General features: G+C 58.2%; 1 protein-coding gene across 1 annotated transcript in view; it reads right to left on the bottom strand.

The window, feature by feature from the left end:
* Nucleotides 1-23,647, bottom strand: part of Phf21b (PHD finger protein 21B) — a 53,604-nt gene that overhangs the window by 21,562 nt on the left and 8,395 nt on the right. The window lies entirely within an intron of this gene.

Raw genomic sequence — 23,647 nt, 5'->3', positions numbered from 1 at the left:
CCAGCCAGTGCTCCTCAGAGGGTCCCCGGGGAGCTGGGCCCAGCTAGACTGTCCCGTGTCCTGGTCCAGGCGGTGAGGCCCTGGGGAGATGCCAGCAGTGTCTAAGGCACATGAGGCCTGCACTCTCCCTGGTCTGGCAGAAATGCTGGGTCCCGCCTGTGGCACCCAGCAGCTCCAATCTGTCTCGGCTCGAGACCTGAGTGCCCTCCCAGGAGGCACCTAGCCCCCTGGCACCGAGAATCCCTGAAAGTGGCCACTGGAACTCAGATGGAAGATACATGTGAGTCTTCAAAGGCACAGCGTGAAAGAATACAGTAGCTCGTGAGGATTTCAAGCCCTTCATTAGTGCAGAAATGGTATCTCGGAATTCTAGGTCACATAAAACATACTATTAAAATCACCCCTATTACCCCAGCACTCAGGAGGCCGAGGCAGGTGGATTATTGGGGGCTGGAGGCCAGCCTGCGCTACACAATGAGACTGTCTCAAAAAAACCCCAAATTCATTCCCTCCCCCGTTCCTTGTTACTTTTCCTCTTGTCCCCCAGAACTGGGCTGGAACCTTGAATCTGGTGCACACCGGGTGGCACTCTGGCCTGAGTCCCTTTTTCCTCTTGTAAGGACTGAGCTTCGGAGGTTTCCAGGGCCGGAAGTTCTGACTGTGACGGGTGAGTTTGGAGGGCGTGCACCGCAGTCAGAGCCCATCACACACCAAGATCAGGTGCCGAGAATCTCACTGTGGGCTAGTGACATCTCCAAGAAACACGATGTGTTTAAAAGGTGAAGCCGGACACAGGAGGGGTCTCCCCACCGCCCTCTCCTGGGGATGACCTTGAACCTGGCAGGCAGCGGCCACCCTCGAAGGCTGGATGGGACAGATGACCTCTGCTCAGGGTGATTCTCTTCTGGAGCTGGGACCTCTGCCTCCTGCCCCTGGACACAGGGGCCTTGGTGACTGCCTGAGCTGTCCCCAGGATGGCGTCCTCTGTGTCTGCACAGCTAACCTGCTTCCCATGGCCAGCACCTGAGGCAGGGACCATGCACTGGCACGGTTGGTGAGGAGCTGAGCATTTCTCTGCTAAAGGTGGACCGGGCCCAGGAATGTGCAGCAGCTTCATCCCCAGCTCCCCGCCCAGCCTGGGACACAGGAAGCTGAGCCCAGGGACTGACACGGCCAGCACCAAGGTGCGGATGGCTGGGCTCGGCGGGCTGCAGGGAGGAACGGGGTGGGGGGCTGTATGAGCGGCCCCCAGCCTCCCGGGCAGGGATTTTATGAGGCGGAGGCCTGACCGGGGTCTGTGTGCCGGGACCTTCTCACCCACCAAGTGTATCTTTTCCTCATTACTCAACACTTAGGGGCTGACAGCCGGGATTAAGTAGTAACCATCGCCAGCCCCATTACGGCCCCAGCAAGACAACTCCAAATTAAATCTAACAGTCAATGAAATCGTCAATATTTAATTTTCCCATCGCAGGTGGCAATTTAGCCCGGGTGACGGTGTTGTTTAATGGTGGAGATGCTGGGATTGACCGCACGTCTCAGGGCTTTTCTCATGAGGAACAGAGAGGGGACCTCAAGGGACCCTCCACAGGTTCCCAGGTGAGGACTCCGGCTGATGAAAACCTGACCCCTGGCACCCTGGGGACCTCTAGGGACCACTCACCAGGTCACCCAAGGCAGGGGTTTCTGGTTTTGGAATCTACTTTTGAAACAGGAAATTAGCTGGGCTTGGTGGCGCATGCCTGTAATCCCAGTACTCAGGAGGCTGAGGCAGGAGGATACTTGTGAGTTTGAGGCCAGCCTAGGCTACAAAGTGAGCTCAAGGCCAGCCTGAACTGCACAATGAAACTCTCTCAAAAAGACAAAAAAGAAAAAAAGGAGGACCAGGAAGTTTAGACAGAACTAAGCACAGACAGTCCTGGAGTGGGGGTAGGGTCGGGGTGGGGAGGGTCCCCTCGACCTTTGACCTCCCTCACCCTGGGTCACAGGAGTTAGGACGAGGATTCTTAGGGGAGCTCCATGCAGATGCTCATGGCAGACTGCTATTCCCTCCCTCACCTGAGCTCTTCGAAGGGAAGAGAGGTGACATCACTGTAGTCCCCCCTGTGGCCCATCCTTGGGACCCCAGCACAACACCCTCCCCCTCAGCCACCCCCAGCACCCACCTGCCTGGTCCTGCATTGCTTCCTGCCAGCCCAGTTTCCCTTGGTCGTGGCACTGCAGAGGGACTGGACTCCAAACACAGCAGGGCCAGGGCCACACAGTAACCCGCCAACCCCAGGAAGGCGGAGGCAGCAGGATTCATTGCTCCGGGCACCCTGGAACCCTGGCTCTTTGTGTGTGAACTAGGCACAGAAGTAGACCAAGGCACGGAACTGTGCAAAGTCAGGGAGAGCCCCGCTGCGCAGCAGGGCTGGGCCCAAAGCCTTCGTTTCGAATCAGGTTTTCTTTGTAGGTAGAGGACGAGCACACAGAACTGATCATCCACCGTGCTTTCCTCCACGGCAGCTCTGTTCTCCGTCTGCTTGGTTTTCTCGGCTGCTCTGGGTAATTTTCCCTGGACTTTCTGACAGAGGGATGGAGCCCTCTCCAGGGCAGACACCATGCAGCTCCCCCAGGCCACCCCAAGGTCACTCTCCCTCCCACTTGCATCTTATCCTACTTCCTTTTACCCCCCATTTTTTTTTTTTTTTTTTTTTTGGTCTTTTTGAGGCAGGGTCTCGCTGTGCAGTTCAGGCTGGCCTTGCACTCACTGTGCAGTCCAGGGATGGGCTCGAACTTCCCCAACTCTTTTTAGCTGGTGCTGCAGATTAGTGGGTCTCATTCTGGACGATTCTACAAGCACATAACACCCTTTGGTGGCTTTCACATTTGGGGAGTGAAGGATTTATTTTGCTCCTATCCATTCCCCTCGCCCCCTCCTCCCTCTCATGCCCACGCGCTGGTCAAATGGAAATGTCCTGCTTTCCTGTCATCTCTAAATTCCAGGTACGCGGGAGGACAGGCGGTATTTGTGTTTCTTTCTTTCTTTTTTTTTTTTTTGGGTTTATTGGTGTTTTTTTTTTGGGGGGGGGGGGTTACTAGGGATCAAACTAACGACCTCGCGCTTACCAGAGAAGCGCTAAAGCCACTGAGCTAAATCCCCAGCCTGTCTTTCTGAGCCTGGCTTATTTCATCCACAAGATGCCCAACGGCTTCTGACTCCAGATGAGGCACACAGGACCCTGGGAGGGCCCAGGCATGTCGGTGGCACTGAGCAAGGTCTTTTACAAAACAGTAACGCGCTCCCTGGTTCTCCAGCTCTCCGAACTCCAGCCTCAGGACACCCGCCTCCCACACACGTTCCAGGCCTCAGAGGAAATGCTGGCCCCAGCAGTGGCTCCTTCCAGAGAAGCGGGCTCTGGCCCGGGTGAACAGTGCTGGGCACCGGGAAAGCCACCCAAGAGGGAGGAGCCCCAGAGCGAAGCCAGAAGAGACAACAGCTGAGCAGGAGCGTGAGGGAGGTGGTGTGTGCGGTGCAGACGGCATTCCTCCTTGGCAGGCGGGCAAGGGCCCCTGCCAAGTCTTCAGGGAAGACTTGGCCCTGTCCACTCCCCCACCCCCACCCCACACACGCCGGAGGGCCCTCTCCCGGGCGCACTACGACTGCCGATCAGCCAGGAAGAGCTTGCGCAGGGCTCTAGTCTACCCACGGCCGCCCTTCCCTGGTGCCCGCAGCAGCCCTGCAATCAGACTTGGTCCTCTCCACTTTGTGGGTGAGGCAGTTGCATTCTGGGGACCCCCTGGCTCCTTCATAGCAGAACTGAGGTCTCGGCTCATGAGGAGGTCACTGACAGCTGGGCAGCGGGGACAAGTGGACTGTCGCTCCAGCTGAGCCTTGGACACGCATGGTGTGGTGGGCGAGCGGGCTCCTGCTGCTCCAGTGCCCGCCATTCCAGCTAAACCCCCAACGAGGTGAGCCTGGGACAGTGCTGCGCAGTGTCTACAGGCCGTTACGACCAGAAGGTCGGCTCCAGGGCGAGGCTGCAGTGATGTGGGCCAATGAGCGTGCAGGCCTCAGGCGGGCCCTTGAGAACGTGGGCTTCTCAAAGGGCCAATGAGAATGCAGACCTCACAGGGAACCAATGGAAACAAGAGCCTGGAAAGGACCAATGAGAGCACAAGTATCACCTGGGTGGGCGGGGACAAGGCCTCAAGGAAACCATGAGCCTGTGGGCTTGGTGTGGTGATGAAGATGGGGCCTCACAACAGCCAATGAGAGCAGGCAGGGGATTTGTAGCGGGCCAATGAGAACAGGCTTGAGGGTGGTCCATTGGAGAAAGTGAGTTTCACACTCCCCAAGGAGACCACGGGTCACGCCGGGGATCAGTGAGAATGTGGATTTCACAGGACAGCCAATGAGATCACAGGCTTGTACGGCACTAACAGGAACATGGGCCTCACGAAGCCCAAAGAAATCAGATGTTTTATATGGGGCCAATGAGATCAGGGGTTTGGAAGGCCCACTGAGAAAGTGGGTTTCACCCAGTAACACTGGTTTCATGGGGCTGTGTGAGGGCCTGGGTGGCAGGGAGAACAGGCCTCTAGAGCTGCTGGGAACGGCGTGGACATGCGTCCTGAGCAACACAGCGCAGACAGATGCGGGCGGCTTCACACATGTCACCGTTACTCTTAGCTGGCCTCCAGCGCTGTCTCCCCGCATCACCGCTTGCCGTCACCTCCCTCCAACCACAGGCATGCACCGCAGTCACGCGATTGCCTGACAGAGGCATCAGGGCTGGGACGGTTCCTGGATCATCTCCGGGCCCTCCGCACTGAGTCCTGCACCCAGACCTTGTCTCCTCCAGAATAGGTGGGGCCCCACCCCTGGGCAGCCTGAGGAAGCTCGGGGCCACTTCTGCACCTCTCATCTGCAGTCCCCACTCCACTGGGCGTCTAAATCAACCCTCTATGCTAAGTCCAGCTAGATGCTTCCCAGGGCAAGATCGTCGGGGGAAACAGCCTGCAGCAACGGTCCAATGCGACTTCCTAGAGCGGGGCTATTCCACCCAGCCAGCCACTCCACCACACCACAGCTGGCCACGTTAACTGACTTTCAGACAGGCCACTACCAGGCCATCAGGTGGACAAGTCCAGCCCACAGCCTGTGATGAGTGGGGTCCAGCCACTGCCCACAGAACTAGGAGCAGAACGCCAGGACTCCCAAGGCCCTGCACCTGCCCCCACTCTCCTCTCCTCCCCACAGGGGAGCTGGGGTCAGAAAGTTGACTTCTGAAGGCGTTGGATTTCTTCCGGGATACCCCAAAACCAGCTGCACCAGTGCACACTGGGTCTCAGGCCCTCAAGCACCTTCACTGCGCCAGCTCCTGGTCAGGGCCAAGAAAGGGTGAGGGGGCCTGTGGCTCAAGCCTAGGCTCCGGTTTCATCAACTGAAGAATAGATTCTGAGGGTCACAAGACAGCAGGAGCAGAGGACTAGACAATGTGGCTCATACACTCTGGGACCACTGGTTCTGCACCTGCAGACCCGACCACTGCAGATCAAAACCAATGCCCGCTGTGCCCAGGGGACACCAGGCCTGGTGGAAGTCATGGGTTTCAGCCTCCTACTTGGTCCTTCCCACCCTTCTATAAGGGCCTGTGCTGGTCTCATTGTGCAGAGGGGGGAATGGACACACAGGGAGGTTAAGTAATGGCCCAGGAACATCCAGTTGCTAGGCTACTCTGAACCCTGCCCGATTTTATCAAGTGCTCTGAACAGCCTTCAAGGCCACCGTACTTCTCTCTCAGATCCTCCAGCATCTCAGCAACCAAGGCAGATAAGCTCTGGAAAGGCCCTGTGATCACAGCTCCACTAACAAGACCCAAATTATGCAGTTCAGGCTGCCCCTGAACTCACAGCAACCCTCCTGCCTCAGCCTCCTAAGAGTTGGTACTACTACCACACCTGGTGAGGCTACTGTGCTGTCCACCAGGAAGAGGAGCAGTCCTGGGACTGCAAATGGCCACTCCCTGGACCCGAGGTGCTTTTTGGGCTGGCCATGGTCCTGCCTGGTCCTTTCCTGTATGCTGTTTTCAAGGCTGAGATGGCAGCCACTCTCAGTGCATCCTGCAAAGCCCCTGGACAGATGCTGTCCAGCAAGGCCACACCAAAGGTGGAACCCATGCAGGGCAGTGCCCCCCCCGCCAACATGACCCCCAGTGACGGTCAGCTCTGGCTGATCACACCTGCCCACTGTGGACAGTGGCAGCTCCCAGGCCCTGTTCCCAGCCCCTCCTGGCAGCATGGGTTGAGCGGGGAGTGGACAGCAGTGGTTAAGGCTGCCTGGCTGCCTCCAGCTTTGAGGCGAGGGCCCCAGGCGGAGACTTCTGCCTCTGCCTCTGTCCAGGGGCCCCCACAGTCTCGCCTCTGGCAGCCCACAAGAGGGTGTTCTGAAGCACGGTGTCTCATTCATAGCAATTTCTGGCGCACAGCTGGACCCTGCAGTGGCCGCAGCTGTGGATTCTGATGCCTGCCTGGCAGCCCTGACTGAAGTCTTCCTCTCACCCGGCCAGGCATCCTCAGGTCTTCGCTGTCCTCCATGGAGTCTTTCCTGTCACTGCTCGGATGACACGAGCCAGCACCAGGCCCTGGTAAGTGGCGCACCCACCTTTTCAAGATGTCAGAATGTTCGGGGCCTGCAGGGCGGGCGGCAGAGGAGGCGACCCACACCCCCAGCCTCCTGCTGCTGAGGAAGGGCCGGCCGGCCTGGTGCCCACCTCCCGGACTCATCAACATCCCGGCCAGGGCTCCATGCCTGGGCACTCGGGGGCCCCTAGCAGGGCCTGGCCTGGGGCACATCCCTCCCACACCGTCCTGGCTTCCTGGAGAGCTCGGCAGACCCTGAATTCAACAAGACCCATTGGGCTTGCAGCCCAGGCATCCCCACACACAGCCTGTGGGCCTCAACCTGCATTTGCACTGAGCCTTCCCAGGTTAGGGTGGGTGCCCTCCCCAGGGACCTCCGTGGACTCCGGAGTTCTCTCTCAGGCGCCCTGCACCCCACCTGGCCCAGTGCAGGCAGGTGTGAAGCGGGTGCCCACTGCTGCTGATGGATGAAGAAAAAACCAGGTGTGGGGAGGCTGGCCAACTCCGTCTTGGGGTGGGACTGGGGGATCCAAGGGGTGGGGGCGCCTGCCTGCTCTGACGCACCCGCTTCCCCTAATGGAGGCCACACAGTCTTGGGGGAGCCCTTGCCAACATTAATGAGATAAAGGCTGGGCTTTGAAATTCAAATTCATCTGCATTCCCCATCAACTTCTTAAAGAGGGCTATGGCTGTGGACGGGCTTCTCCAGACCTAATCACTTTGATGCCATTAATGAAAACGTGAAAGGTGATTAAAAACCTTTCTGCTTCTCTTGGGAAGACGATGAGCTGCAGTTGGGGCACTCGGGTCCACACGTCTTGTGAGTGGGGAGAACCCAAAAAAGCCAAACTTCTTTATGCCTGAAACTGAGTCTGAGCTGAGCTGACTTCCTAAGTGGACCAGGGAAGCTGGTAGTGGCCATGTGCTCAGAGTGTGCCACCTTGGGACGCTCTGGACAGGCTGGCACAGCCCCAACCCTCACTCAGCCAGTCTACAAACACTGACAGGCACTCCACAGGCCCATCCTGAAAAGCCAACCTCCAGGGACAAGTGTCATTCCATCCCAGCTGTCTGCCTGGCTGCCCATCTGTCCCCTGGGAAGAAGGCCATGTCTTTCCTCCCAGATGACTCAGGCTCTGGCACTGGGCTGGTACCAAGGGAGGGGAGAGGTGGAGGACCGAGAAACAGAAACAGAAGGGAGGCAGAGACAGGCGGGACATGCCCTGCTCACCATGCCAGCCCTCTCCAGCTGGGGGGTGACACCTGGTGACCGTCACTGTCACTGTAACGAGTTCCCACTCCAGGCTGAGGGCCCTCAGCTTGTTACCAGCATTCAGTACAAGTATTATGAGTAAACCCTGCGGCCCATGCTGCTGAGCACAGCCCTGGGGAGTCAGCGCCTTTGGGTTTGTCTCAGCAGCCCTGGGGCCAGGCCTTGGAGGTCCGCAGACACCTGGAGGATGGAGGACAGGCAGGGCCTGCTGCCCTCCAACCCAGGCCTCCATAAGAGGCCAAGGGGACCACGCAAGGCTATTTGACCTTCTCACACCAACTTCCAGATGGGCGGTCTTCACCCCCACCCCAGAACAAGAAGAAACAGAGCAAACTGCCCACCAAGGACTCCTCAGATCCACCCACCGTGGGAATCCTGGGACAATCCCACAAGAAGCCGCAGAGGCCAGGAAGCGGGAGGACGCTCCCCAGGAAAGGCAGCCAGGCACTCAAAGCCGCGTGCAGACAGGCAAGGGCCAACCCTCCAGGCCCCACTCACAGGCTTCCCCTCCAGGGACCCCACCGGGCTCTCTAAGCACAGAGCACGGGAAAATCCCCCTCGTGCTTGGTGGGAGGAAGGAGCATCATGCAAGGGGACCGTATGGCCTCTACTCCCAGGAGCTGCAGGTCACTGGCAGACGGCCTAAGCCAGGACTGTGAAGTCTAGGAGGGCTTTGTGGGGGGAGATGGAGCCAAGCCAGGTCTTAAGGGATCAGCAGGAAGAAGCCAGAGCAGCAAGGAGGGAAAATCAGGCAGAAACAACATGGGTGTGTGTGCCGTGACACTCCCATGACTCCCAATTCTGGGGTCCTGGAGCCTGGGCCCAGCCGAGCTCCCGCTCCTCAGCAGCACTGTAAACCCTGGATCTGGGCTGCGGACCACAGAACCAGCCGTGCTGGTGCCAAACCACACGAGGTCTTCATCCACACGAGTGGACGCGTCAGGGGAGGGACAGCTCCTCCAAGGCAAGCATCAACCTCCCACACTGGGCCCGCTGCTCCAAGCAGAGCTGCCGAGCATGGTTAGGATTTAGAAGTAGCCAGACCGGAGTGGTGTCAGGAGGCGCAGAGGTTTCAGTGAATGGAACAGCACCCTCCTGTTACTGAGTATGAGTCATGTGACACTGCTCGGTACCCAAGCACCAAGCATGTAATCTGCATGCACTGTGAGCTCACAAATGGGTGATGTCAGGCTAGGAAGCAGCGTCCTGGAATTTAAAGCTGGAGAATCCTCGGAGGTCCTCTGCTGGCCTCTGCCATTCCTCCGGCACAGAGCCACAGCCTGGCCCGGCTCTTCCAAAGGCCCGTGCTACCATCAACCCCCTTCCTTGTGTGTCCAGCCCAGCTTTCCTCCTGGGGCTGGGATCAAGATGCTCCTGGGTGAGACATGCAACTCCTCCATCAGGTCCACTACCTGGACCTGCCTGGACTTGTCCTCCTCTGGTCCGGGCAGGCAGCGGTGCGGGTGGTAATGAGACACACTGGACTACCTACACACACACACACACACACACACACACACAGCGGTGCGGGTGGGAATGAGACACACTGGACTACCTACACACACACACACACACACACACACACACACACACACACACCACCTCCAGCCAGCCTCAGAAAGGTGACACTGGTCACCACTGATGGGCATTCCTCATGAGTCCTAGGACACCAACAAGCAGGACTGACCAGCCACTTTCCTGCCCCGCCCCACTCGCCCAGCTCCCCTGACCATCTTGCAGCCCCTGCCCTCTGACACAACAGATCTCTGACCACCAGTGAGCTCGGAGCTGGGCTCCACAGCAGAGGCCTTCCACCTTCCCCTCACCCAAAGGGGCAGAGCGCCACGGGCTCCTTGGGCGCTGTCCGCGGTGCTGAAACAGCAGGGCCCATTCGGTCTTGTGCCGAGAGAGGCCAGGTTCCACTTCTGCCTTCCCCGGGAGAGGGCGCTGACCCGTTTCGCTTCACTTCTATGTTTTATCTTGTTTTAAAAATCTAATTTAAATAAATGTCTTTGTGTCACTTGCAGGAGCAAAAGGCAAAAAATTACAACTCGCAAGACCATTCTGTCTTGACTCTGAAAGTTACACATCGTTCTTCCTTGGGGAAGCTGGGGTCCTGTGTGGCCTGGCCAGCTGCCTGCCTGTGGCACAGCCCCCCAGTCTGCACGCAGAAGGTCACACCTACAGGCCTACTCAAGACATGCACACTCGCTTTAGGCTGCACTGGAGAGACAATGTCTCAAAAATAACAACACTCAGCTTACGCAAAGCAAATGAACATCAGCTTCGAGCTCCCCTCCCACTGCAAGCAACCACGGCCATTTCCTATCTGTCATCTGCTTTTTTCTGTAGTTTACCATCTATGTATGTCGAAGAGTGGGTCCTGTTTTGCATGTTCCTGAACACTGTAAAACCAGGATGATACAGAGGAGTCTTCTTCTGCATCCTCTGTGGGTCACACTGCTTGTTCTCGAGGTTCCTCGGGTGGTGTGTGTAGCTTAGCACCCGCACTCACAACCACAGCCATTCACACAGCACTGACCTGTTACGTCACCTGTTACATCGCCCGTGGAGGCGAGGTCCCCTCTACTCGTGCTTGTTTGGTTCATCTAGTGTGCTATGCAGCATTTCCCTAGAAGACACCTCGGGCAGGGTGGCACGTGTGCACCCACCTGCAGCCCGTGGGAGGGCCCCGGGCCACCTGTCTGGTTCTCTGCTTTTCCTCTGTCAGCACTGATGCCACCCCGCAGTCCTCCCTCCCATGCAATCCGGAGGGTGAGACAGAACCTCGATGGTCTGTACCAGCATTTCCTACACAGGAAGAGCCAGAAAAAGCCCATCCGATCTCCAGGATCCACTGGAAGGCTCCGGACCACTGTGGCTTCGCTGTGAGAAGCAAGGTTCCATCTGCCAAGAGACTGGCCGGGCCAGTGTCCGTGTGCGCTCTGCCAGCGGCCCCTGCATCTGGACACCCCGGAACACGCATCTCCCCAGCTCCAGTCACCTCCCCAAATAACCATCTGACCTGAGATGCCTGGAATTCTGCAATTCCAGTTTGGTCCCTGCCAGTACCACCAAGTAACCGCCCACAAAGCCTCACGCGGCTCAGAACCAGTACGGTGGGGCACAGCTGGGCTCTTGCTGCTGTCTATAGAGCGGAGCCCTGTGAGCAGCTCTAGCCCCTTCAGTGTAGACGACCTGACAAACACAGCAGCCGTGGCCTGCCCAGGATGCTGTGAACACCCCGGCACACATCTGACTTGGCCAGGGATGGCCAGAAGTGGCCCTTGCAAGAAGGTGGTGGAGCTACCCGCCTTCTCTAGGCCATACGTGGCCCACTGTGGCCCCTCCTGCTGCCCAGGAGGGCAGGCAGGGGCAGAGGACACTGGTGTCATCTCTGCCCATCTCCTCTAGTAGCTTCCCCATCCTTGTCTGGAATGCATCCCGGCCTGGGGAGATGTATCCCCACTTTCTGGCTCCTCCCTCTTTCGGAGGCAGAATCACTCTCCATGACACCCCCACTTACATGTTCAGGAAGTTTATCCCCTTAAACCCTCTGAAATGTGCCCATTTACTATGTTTGGGCCTCTACGCTATCTCTCAGCACTTTTCTTGCTTTTTAAACACTGAGGTGAAATCTGTATCCCCTGAATGCAACCTCTGAGGAGTGCGGTCCCCCCAGCAGTGTTATTTACACACAGTGTCATGCACCCACCACTGAGATCTGGTTCCAAAATGCTTCTGTCAGCGCAAGGGGGCGCCTGGTCCCTTTCTGCAGGGTGCTTGGCCATCTGGCCCATTGGAAGATGGACAAGCAGCCCCCAGGGTCAGGAACAGCGTCTCCCAATCTCCCCGTCCTCATCTGCAGCCCCTGGTAACACTCCTCCGCATCTAGACAGGGTCACAAACATCCGGGGTCTCCCAGGACATGGCCAGCACCCTGCAGCACCTAATGGCTGCAAATACAACCAAAGGTATCCCCACTGCAGGCTGGGCCAGGGACATACCACAGGCCTTATCTCAGGAGACAGCCCCCAGCGTGTACCTGCATGGGCCGGGGGCTGTGGTATCATGGACTGGGGGGCTGTGGCATCATCTCTACAGAGATGGGGCTATCAAGGAAGCCACTGCCAGGGTCACTGATGGTGCCAGTTCAGGGCAGCCAGAAAGCACCTGCTCTGCAGACACCGTGCCCACCCCCTGCCCAAACACCACAAGGTCACTGTACACATAACCAGGGCCAGCACATGTGTCTCCTCCAAGTGACTAATTAGCTGTTTCTCAAACTTGACAACAACCAGGCCAGGGTCCCAGCCCCCAAGGAGTCGAGTCCCTTGGCAAGGATAATGTGCCCTCTCAGCCCAACCTGAGACCAGGAAGCAACATCTGTCACCCACACCACCGCCCAGAATCATCAGCACCGCTAATTATACTAATTGTAATATCGTTTCTGTCTTGCTGCTAATACATTTAGACTTGCTAATCAAATCAAACCATCCCACCTTGCCACGCTGCCTTCAAATAAACATTCCTGCAAAACAAGAAATAAATAACTCCCAAGCCTCACCCTCTGTGCTGCAAAGACACAGGGTGGGGGTAGGGACCTTTGCAAGTCTCAGGGGCCAAAGGCACAGGACCATGAAGAGGGGCAGCTTGGATGGTCCAAAGCTTCCCATAAAGCTGGAAAAAGAGGTGATAGAGGGGAGCGCAAAGAGACCTGGAGCTTAGGGCGGAGGAGGCAGGGAGCTGCGGTCAGAGCCAGGGTGCAAGACCCTGCGGAGGGCAGGGCCCGGCGTCGGGGCCATGCTTCCCCGGGGCACCTGGCCATGGCCTCGAATGTCACAGTGCACAGGAAGCCTGACCAGACAAAGCCAACCCCAAGAGGCCACCAAAATGAGTGCCTGGCATCTGTGGCTGGGTCAGCACAGGACCGAGACTTCCTCACTGGCAGGCCTGGCCTTGCACCTGTGATCTCAGAAGGGAAGGGAGGGAAGGGCACGGGCACCTCCGTGACTCTGAACAATAACCACGCAGGGGCCAATGCCAGGTGACAGCTATCCATGGCTCTCTGCTCAAGGACATGCCGGAGTGACCCAGAGAATTCTGGAATGGAAAGCAAGCAAGGTTGAGCATGAATTCACACAACAGAGACGTGCTCGTTACCACGGCAATCCTGCCGGACAGCAGCCTCACCCTGCACACCCACCCTGCGCGAGGGGCTCGTGCTGCCCCAGGAATGAGCTGGACCAAGTGACTTCCCCACTCTGAGCCTCAGGGTGCTTTCTCGTTTTGTTTTCTGAGGTAACACCTCAGTGCGTAGTCCAGGCTGGCCACGCACCTGTGGTGATCCTCCTGTCTCAGCCTCCTGAGACCTGAGATTTCAGGTGTGCACTGCCATGCTCAGCTCTGAGTCTTGGAGTTTTGCCCAACAGAGAAAGTCCAGAACCCTAGCCCCCCTGTTTTCTGTCCATTTCTATTTATTTCCTGGCAGAAGTAAGTGGAACAATGCAAGCCCTCCCAAGGCTCCTTGGGTGGGGAGAGTACAGGCTGGGCCATCAGCCCTGGGAGGCTGCTCTGAGAGGGTTCGGGGCTGCTGGCCAGGACTGGACAGCTCCAAGCCACGTCCTCCCTGTCCTACACGGGCCAGGCAGCTCTTGCTGGTCATTCTGCAAGTGGCCTGGCATCTCCCAGCCGCTGCTGCCCCAGCACAGCCACGCGGTTCACACACATAACCAAGAAATGAGCAGCGCACCCCTGTCAAATGAGGCTGTCCATTCCAATTACTCTCAGACTTTGTATGTTTCTGGCAATTATTTGTAACAAGGTTTACGGAGAGCATTTAAAATTAATTGTGATTTTTATCTGGAAATCAATGCTTATTTTTTAAGTGGCTCATTAGGGGTGAGAAGTGTTACAGAGCCGCAGGACTGTCAGGAAGGCGACACCTGGGGCCGAGGGGAGAAGCCAGGGGAGGCCAGCGGTCTGGAGGAAAAAGAAAGGCTCACGGGACTGTGAAACGAAGTTCCAGAACAGAATCTGACCTGGATCCAGATGTGTGCACAGGAGTCAGAGCTACTTACCCTGCAAGGGGAAGAGACTGCGGGAGCCTCCTTCACGCCTGCAAGGCAAGGCCAGTCTCAGCCAGGACTCTCGGGGAGCAGGGTGGCTCCGGACCAGAGTGGGTCACAGAAGCCCGCTCACTCTTCACGCTTTTTCTGCCCATCTTTTGTACTTTTTACACTTTTTCTTAAACAGAAAGCTTATACTCCGAGCAACTGATTTGAAGACAACACACACTGCAGATATCTATGTTACCCCCGATTATCGTGTTTTGAAATTTTATTTTCTTTAAAATTAAAAAAGAAGTTTACAAATCTAACCTAAAAAGCCGAAGTAAACAAACAAAAACCTCCACACAGTAACCACATGAATGTAAATGAACATGCACAGCTTCCGTGGCTCCCAGATACCTTCCTCCCGTCTGGCAGACGGGGAAACTGAGATTCAGGAGGACTCCCCTCACCTGCTCACCCCGGGTGCGGGGTGGGAATTCTGAGGATCTGTCCCTGAGGTTATCAGGGCACAGCAGCCACCATCACCACCAAGGGCACTGCCATCACTGAGGCTGCGCCACCCTCATTATCACGAAAGAAGCAGAAAACGGGCGAAGGGCTGAGGCAGGACACCTCTCCACGCTGTCCGGGGAATGCGCTCACCTCACCCACGGCCGGGCTTCTCCAACTGCAGGGGCTCAGAATCTCGTGGGAAGTGTGGAACACACAGAGCCCTGCACCCTGAAGTGGAGCTTCTGGTCCCCCAGGGTGAGCGGCACCAGGCTGGTGCGGGTGGGCGGAGCTGTTCGAGGCCAGGGGCTGAGGGTCCCTGAGCCAAGCTGGCAACCTGCACTTAAGAGCACCTGAGAGTTAAAAGTGCACCATTCGGCAGGATGGCGGAAGCGCTGGTGTATTTACATCCCCCTCTGTCATTTATCCATTCAGTGTGTGTTACTTTTCTCTTATTGCCAGGACAAAATACCTGGCACCCAAAATGAAGCAAGGAAAACGGTTTATTTAGCTCACAGTTTGTGGAGGTTTCAGTCCATACTCAGCTGGCTCCCCAACATGGCACAGTTCATGACGGTGGAAGGCAGCAAAAGCAAAAACGGGGAGAGAGAGCCTCTTTTCCTCCGTTGCATATTATGCAGGCTTTTCCTCCTAGCGTGGGCCTTTCACGCCCAAGCACTCAGCGCCCTCCTCTTGCACAGACTGAGGATTTTAAAGTAAGGGCCCTGCCCCGGGCTGAGTGACTCGGTTAAACTTCTCAAGCTGACTCAATGAGGGACACCCTGAAGCACTAAGGATGGGTCTTCTTCACCCCAGGATGCAGAGCTCTGAGTTAACCGAGCTGAGCTTCTGGACTTCTCAAGCTGATGCGTGTATCAACCAATGCAGTCAGATTGTTTACCCTGGTATTTATTTCACCCAGTACTTTATTTTTTAAGCAAAAGTATATGAAGTGTGTATCTGCTCCTGATCTTTCCTCCCAGAACCCCACACTACCCACCCGCAGTCAACAGAGCTTCAGGCCCAAGCAGAAGAGAAACAGACACGCTGGCTCGGGGTTGGCCACACCTACCAAGTGGCCCCGGATGTCCCAGAAACTTTGGCAATTCATGGAGAAAATGCCCCAGGAAAATGCTATCTGAACATAATCGTCTTTAAAATGATGGCTACCTTTTCTGTTTTGTTATCTCACCACGAACCCCATGGGGGGGTTGTGGGAGGGCACCCCTAGGAACCTGAGGGGTCAACCTTGATGACTTGTAAACTCTTGAAACTTTCAGTTTACACACACACACACACACACACACAGTATCACGCCCTCTGGAACAGTCACACATTCAGCTTCTAAGGCACCTCCACACCCGCCCAACCTCCTATCACCCCACCTGATGGATGGGGACCCGCAGTCAGACCAAAAGCCAGGACTAGCGAGCTTTGGCTCACGACACTCTATGGAGTCTCACCTGTGGATCTAAGGAGCAGATTTCCCACAGGGATGTGACATACTCACACAAGCACAGCAGTAGTCAGCAACTGGTGGATGTCACCATCGCCACCGTAATCCCGATGACCACCATCCTCACGACCAATCACCACTGCCCAAACTCTCATGACCATGAGTGTCACAGCTGCAGCCATCACCAGGGTCACTGGCCTGCCACCATCACTGCCACCAGTGTCACCAGAATTGTCACAGCCACCCAGCACCGACAGCGTCACGCTCAAGGCCACCATCACCCAGCTCAAGGCCACCGTCACCCAGCAGCCCGGTTCAGAGGAGTCCAGATCAAGGTCTCGGCGCAGGGGCTGGGTCTGATTAAAGCAGGAGCGCTGCTCGGTCCAGCAGCCGTCAGTCAGTTCATGCCGGGATGTAAAGCTGAAGAAGCGACCCAAGGCCAGACCCTGAAAGGCCCTGTCCACCCCTGTCCTCAAGTCACTGGCTTCTGATTGTCCACTGTTACTGGGGGCCAGCAGCTGAGGGCAGAGGCAGGTCCTGGGTGGGCCCCAGCCTCCAGCAGAGCAGCTCTTCCTCTGTCAGGACTCACAGGCCGGCCAGAGGCCAGGGAAGCATCAGGAGCGACTGCCACAGGGACTGCAGACGCCACAGGGAGGTCCAGCCAAGAGACGGCCGCTGGACAGCCTCGAGGCCCAGCTGCTGGGAAAGAGGAGTGCAGCAGGGGACATCAGAGAGCCACGGAGGAGAAGATGCTGGCCGGACGAGGATGCAGACTGGGGCAGAGGTGAACCCCTGGGAGAGGAAGCCAGGAGCAGGAAACAGCCCGCTGTTGTGCCGGGAAAGGGTCTCTTAACACTGACCGCAGACTTCTGTTTCCAAAAGGCAAGTGCTCAGACTGCCCCATCATGCAGACAAGTGCAAAGGTCTCGGGATGCTTAGCGGGAAGCTCGGGCTCACAGAACTGACCAGGGTCAGAGAAGGGCTAAGCACAGATGCCCTGAAGAGCTGGGTCCAGGGCTGGGGCTCGGAGCAGACGCCAGTTCTCCAACCTGATCATCACTCCGAGCCTCTGCCCGGGCCGCAGAAGGGAAGGGGCAGCTGCAGATGGCCAGCGGGAACGTCTGCCGGCCTCTCTCAGTGGCTCTTGGGCTCTGCATGGGTGTCACCCCCAGGCTCTGCTTCCTAAATAAGTGTGACAAACCCTGACTGCTTCCCCTAGGCGTCCCCTCTTGGCTGTCCCTGAGGGCTGGGTCCTCCCTGTGATAGGCAGCCTCCCGCCGCAGGCCTGGACAGCTCTGATCTCAGGGGGGCCCACCTTATTCTGAGGTCAGTCAGCTCCTACCCTCCCGCCTTCCCTGCAGGATTTACAGATCGAAGGAAGAAGAGGAGGAGAGAGCGTGAGAGCTCACCAGCCTCCGCCGTGGCTTGCTCACCCATGAAACGGGTCATTTCAACAGGTGGACATGTGTGGCCGCGCTTGGCACCCCGAGACGTGGCTGGACAAGTGTTAGTTGCTGCTAATGAATGAGAAATGAGCCGGTTCGGAGGACTCCACTCACACCCAGGCTGGTGCATCCTCAGAGGGACAGAAACGGGAGAACGGATCCCATAGCATGAAGCCTGGGCAAATCCAGGCCCAGTCCCCACTCTTCTGTCCACGCTCTTCCTACCCACAGGGGACCCCAGAGGACAAATCTCACAGGTCATCACAGCAGAGCTGTCCACACCGCACGCTTCAGAAACCCACAATCTCTGCATCCACCCCCCACCGTGGCCCGGGAGGTTCCCTCTGCCTAGACAGGGCCGTCCACAGCAGGGCTCTGAGTGGCCCGATGAAGTCTGCCTGAAGGCGGCCACGGCCAGGCTCTGCCCCCAGAGAGCCTTCGGACTTCTCACTCTTGAGTCTGTCCAGGAGGAAAAACAAGTCTAGGTCAGCAGCCCATTTCTAGGTGTGAGGACCCCACAGAAGCGAAGCGGCCACCTGCACACCCACAGGGCCTAAGCACCTCCAGAAGGGCCCCAAGCAGAGACAGAAGATAAATAACGGGGTTCACCTGTGCAAGGAAATAGGGCTCTGCCCTACATGGAAAGGGCGTGAGTCGCAAAAGAACCAAAAAGTCAGCCAAGTACAGCGCTCTGGTCCTGGGTTCCCAGAGGGTTTTCAGCCAGGACACAGCCTGTCTGTCCCTGGGCAGGGGTGGGCACATCACTGAGCGGCCCAGAGCAGGCCAGCATCCCACAGCGGGAAGGGCTTGCCCCATGGTGTCCCTCCCTACCGGCCCTGGCCCGTAGCTGGGGGCACTGACTGTCCCCCACAAACCTGGGAACACAGGGGAGACCAAGTGAGCAGTAGGGGCCATGCAGTCCTTCAGCCCCGCCCCCTGGCTCCTCAGCAGAGGTCTCCAGCCTGGCGGGGGAGGCTCACAGGAGGCATTAGTGGCGGTGGGGACACAGGAGGAGGAGGAACTCAGGTCCTGGTCCTGCTGGCCCAGGGAACTCTGAGACACCTGCCCCACACCCCGACTTGCTGGACCCATCAGCCCTGCCCCAAAGGTCCACTCGCAGGCCATGTGCGCCCAGGTGTCCCTGAGTTTCACCGTCACCACGCCCCACTGCGGGGCGGCAGCACCTGCTGCAAAGCCACAGAGCCTCTGGGCGCCGGGACACAGGGGCCTGGGCGTCCACACAGGCCTGGGCCAGCAGGGCGGTGGCTGCGGGCTTTCTGTCCCTGAGGTCTGTTTCCTTCTAACCCTGATCCATCCTCAGCCCTGGGACAGAGTCATGGCAACACCCTCAGGTGTGGTTTCCAAAACGGCTGCACAAGGGGTCAGCAAACTCCATTGTTGGGGACCCACAAACCCTACTAAGGGGTGCACCCAGATTCTGCTCATTCAGTCTAACACCGAGCAGTAGGTTCAGAGGTGACCGTTGTTCTGTTGCTCAGGAAAGGGGACAGCTCTACAATGTATGCCCTACATCCTTAGCCATCAGGGCCTGGGGGGCCCTCTATCAATCCTGCTCCCCTCGAGTGTGAGGTGTGTGCGACCAGCTTCAACTGGCAGGTGCGCTGGGTCAGGTTGAGCAGTGTTCCCCAAAATTCATTTCCATCCAGAAGCTCAGCTGTGACTTTATTTGGAAGCGTGGTCTTTGCAGATGTAACCATGCAGGCTAAGGTTATTTTGGATTGGGGATCCTTAACTCCAATGATTGTATCCTTGTAAAAAGAGAAAAAGAGCCAGATGTGGTGGCTCACACCTGTATTCTCAGCACGTGGGAGGCTGAGGCAGGAGGATCGCTGGGAGTTCAAGGCCAGCCTGGGCTACCAATTGAAACTGTCTCAAAAAAATTTAAGACAAAAAAAAAAAAAAAGGATCAGGAGGAAGAGAGAAAGATGTGGACGCTCGCAGGAGGAACACGCCTGGGTGAAGATGGACACAGACAGGAGACGTGTCCTCGGTCAAGGAAGGCCAGGAGCGCCCACACAGGCAGAGCACAGGCCCAGGGGCCCCGGGCTCCACAGACTCTGGGAGAGGACAGTCGTCCATTGCTCCAAGCCTGCAGTGCACAGTGGCCCCCGCCCCGCCGGCGCTGCTCTGCGTCCACCCCTCGCACAGAGCCCCCTCCACACCCAGGCTGTGGGTAAGGGAACAGCTGTGTGCGTCCCCCTTCTGCCTGCTGGACCCAAATGGGTGTCCTCCATAGACACCCAGGTAAAGTACCCGTGCGGGCGAGCTCCGGGACAAGGGCCCGCTGGGCACCAATGCCACCTTCCTGCCAGGACCACAGTCCCTCTGCCAGGGACGTCCCGGCCCCCAGCCCTGTGTTTATCTTTTTCATCGATGAAACAAAGCTGAAGAGGCAAATAGCCCCGGGAACGGGGGTGAGCACAGCCCCCCCAGTCACCAGGGAGGGGCAGGGGGATAAATTACCCGCAGCGAGTCCAAGGCCAGGGGATGTAATAAAATGTGTTGCTAAGATACAAGTACCCGAGAAGTTCATTAAAGGACACTTTCCCGGGCTGCCGGAGCCCCCCTCCGGAGGCGGCCCCTTTGGCACGGGCTCCTGTGTTTATAATTAGAGCCGCGGTGAGAGGCCGGGATGCCCATCCACGGCCGTGCAGAGCGCATCGGAGAAATCTGGTCTGTGAGGCTGGCTCGGCCAGACGTGGGTCGGGCCAGGACGCTGCGTTCACAGACACTCATCTAAATGGAGAGGAACTCGGCGGAAGGAAGCGCCGACAGCTGTGGGACCGGTCACGTGATGGAGTCACCACGCCTCTCGGTCCCACATCTCTCAGCCTGGGAACTTGGGACCTCAGTCTCGCAGGCTCTGGGAAATCAAGAGTCTCAGAACCTCAGCCACGTCCTCCCATGTCGGGCTCTCAGCACACAGGAGCGGCCACTACGCCAGACACCCCTTGAGGGGCAGGAGGCGAGGGGCAGAGGGCACTGCTGCCCCTCCAGCCAGCACGGTGGAGTACGGAGAGGACCAAGCCCAGAGCAGGGACCTGGAGGGAAGCAGCCTCCTGATTTCACACGCCAGGGGGACAGAGGCCACCAGCGAGGGGACAGCCACACCGGCCTGCAGAGGTCACCCATGTGGTCACTCACCCATGTGGCCAGCGGTGCCTAGGAAGACTCACCCTATGGTGCACAGACACAGCTGGCTGCATGCAGCCTGGTCACAGGAGCAAGGCAGCGAGGCCGAGTCTTCCTCCCCCTGGCTGGAGCCCCTGGCTGGGCACTGACTTCTGAACCCTGACCCTCAGCATAAGGGACAACCAGCCGGCTGTGGGTGCTAAGACCCACCAGGGATGCCTCTCTGTCGGGAGCTGGTGGACATGGTCTCCCCGGTCAGTTTTCACAGTGAGCACTTGTGACCCAGCTGTACCAGCACTGCCCTGCCAAGGGCGGCCTTTCACGAGGTGGCGATCCGGGATCTCCCCTTGCTGCCCACAGGCCACCATGGGCACTGGCGAGCTGCTTCCTCTGTGCGTGCGGTTCCTCTGCTGGGAACACTCTTCCCGCAAGGGCCACACGGCTCCTCTCAAGCTCTCCAGACCTTGTCAGGGGGACCTCCCGGGCACCCCTGCTACACACCCACCATACTCCCACACCCCCACACACACCACCGGCCCCTTCAGCGGCTCTGCTTCGGCCCCAGCACCTGCCACCTTCTAACTGGCTCCCCCTTGCCCTTGCTGGAGTCCTCTGTCCCACCTGCCCCTCTGACACAGGAAGGCCCCTGGACCCATCGTGGAGCTGACACACAGCAGCACACGCTGGACGCCAGGAGGTGGTCAGGCGCTGAGGCTGCTGGTGCCCCCCAGCATCCGCTTCGGACAAAATGGCCAGCGTCACTGGGCAGCTTGCAGACACAAAGGACAGAAGACTCAGAGAGCTCTGTCACCCTCAGCTCCTTTCTGTCACCTATTCGGAACTCGTGGGCCACCTGAATCCCAGTGCTGGCTTGCAAACACCAGCCACAGGTGGCTGCTTGAAGAAGCCCCTCCACTGCACCCGCATCTGCTGTGTCCCAACCCCAGGGGTTGTGACAGCCTCCAAGGTCGCTGTGACAGCCCAGATGGCACAGTGGCTGTCTTGACCCTGCCCCTCCCAAGCCATGGGGAGACCTTGTAGCGGCCACCGGAAGGAGCTTGAGACCTGAGCAGGGAGCTTGGCTCACCACGGCTGTCGGGCGTGGGGTGGAAGGGACCGGGGCGCTTGTGGGGCATGCATGGCATTAATCACGGCGGGGCTGATTGTGGGAAGCGCTGCCTGTCACTCGGGGCGCTGCGTCGCACGTTAATTCGGAATCACAGCCTCTAATGTGTATATATTTTTAATTACATCCGCGAGTTCATTTCCATGTGCAGATTGGCTTTCTGCCTGAATGGCATCAGGGCGGGCCCCCCTTCCTCCTCTCCCTTCCCCTGCACCCCTGCCCCAGCCCTGTGCTCTCTCTTGGGACAGAAATCACTCACACTCCTCCAGCTCCGCCCAAGGACAGCTCGGGACAGCCCCTGCTTCACCCTGCTTGAGAGACCAAAAGGCCGGCGTTGTGTCCCCCAGATGAGACTGCCCCCGTCCCAGGCCCACCTGAAGCAGAGGGGCAGCTGGGGGCAGCAGATGTGTAGGTCCTCTTCTGACCCAACTGGGGACACCACACCAAGACCCGTGGCTGGCGGGAGCCTAGACCCACAAGGTCACCAGCACCAACTCCGGCGTGCACAGGGTGTACACGCAGGAAGTCAGCTGCTCCGAGCACCTAACGGCCATCCTGGAAACCATAGGCTGACCATGGGGTCCCTTCCTAACCCTGCTGGTGGCACACAGGCCCCCTCATGAGGACCCCGCAGCAACTCTCGCACAGAGCTGCTCTCCAGGTCGGTAGCTTCCGTCCGAAGCCCCCAGCAAGCTGTGCCTGCCGTGGAAAGGTGGCCTCGGCATGGCAGGTGGAAACAGATCCTCCAGGCCAGCCCTGATCCCTGAGGCCCCACCGCCACCCAGCCTTGCCGCACAGCGGAGGAGCATCCCCAAGGCCCCTGGTGTCTCCCACTGGACTCGAACAGCCACCAGCCGTGAGTCTGGGGGACGCGTATCCTCAACTTCCACCAAGTCCCAATCCCCGCCCCGCACACACTGGACTACAGGGACCAAAAGCAACTCTGAGGTTTCTGCCCCAAGAAAAAGCCACAGCTGCCTCTGCCTCCTATGGTCACTCTGTCTCTCTGCCGGCTTCTGGTTCCTGAGGTTCATCGGGAATTCAGGTAACCAGCTGCACCCTCTCTCCAGTGCATGACAAGCGGGGACTCAGCACCGCCCCCCACTTCCAGGCGGACCCCGGCAACACCTGCCCCTCCCCTGCTCCCTTCCTCCCTTCCTCAGGCTGAAGCTTTGACTCAACCCCACAAAAACAAAAACACCTCCCCGGCGGGGCTGGCCACCTCTTCCTCCAAGGGCCAGGCCGAAAAACAAAGCATGGCAAGCGCAGACATGGAGCCCACCCGGGCGTTGTGGGCGGGCAGAGGCCATAACCAGAAGAAGCCACATCAGCACGCTCTCCCCAGCCCGGGCAGCAAGGATGGCAGGAAACTGTCTTAAGCAAGCACACTGGTTCCTTGGAGGACAGAAGCCACTGCAAAGTGGGAAGCTGCCTCCACTATAAAGCATAAAAGGATCAGCACAGTCAAGCCGATGCCCAAGCCATCCTCAACCCCAGCCCAGGGCCAGGGGCCAGCCAGGCGCCAGGGCAGTAAGACACTCGGGACCAAAGAAAGTTCCACAACTTCCTGCTTCTGAGGGAACTGACGCCACCCCGGAGGTCGTCTGGACACTCACGCCACTTACTTTTCTCCAAAGGCAGGCCGGGAGTCACGGTCGGCAGCCAGGTCCCCACAGTCACACCGTGTGCCATCGCCTCTCCCACCTGCAGCCCAACCCAGCGGTGATCACGGCCAGGTGGGTCACCAGCCCCATTCAGCCCCTCCGGGCTTCCGTCTCCTCCTCCAGCATTGAGCAGATATGAGCAGCAGACACTGGGGCTGGACGGGTCAGTCCCAGACAGTCTCACAGGGCCACCACCCGCCAGCATTCATGGGAAAATGCCACTCCCACAGGCACGCAGAGGATGATGTCAGCGCCCCCTCGCTGAGGACGTGGTAGGGCCCTGGAACTGAAGGTGACCTCTCATCCTCTCTTTCAGTCACCTGTTCCTTATTTTTTTTGG

Source organism: Cavia porcellus, unplaced genomic scaffold, assembly GCF_034190915.1.
Source record: "Cavia porcellus strain 051 isolate PalLab524CR breed Dunkin Hartley unplaced genomic scaffold, mCavPor4.1 scaffold_40, whole genome shotgun sequence".
Classification (NCBI taxonomy): Eukaryota; Metazoa; Chordata; class Mammalia; order Rodentia; family Caviidae; genus Cavia; species Cavia porcellus.
Note: the sequence above shows the minus strand (reverse complement) of the source record. Positions and strands in the feature narration are given on the sequence as shown.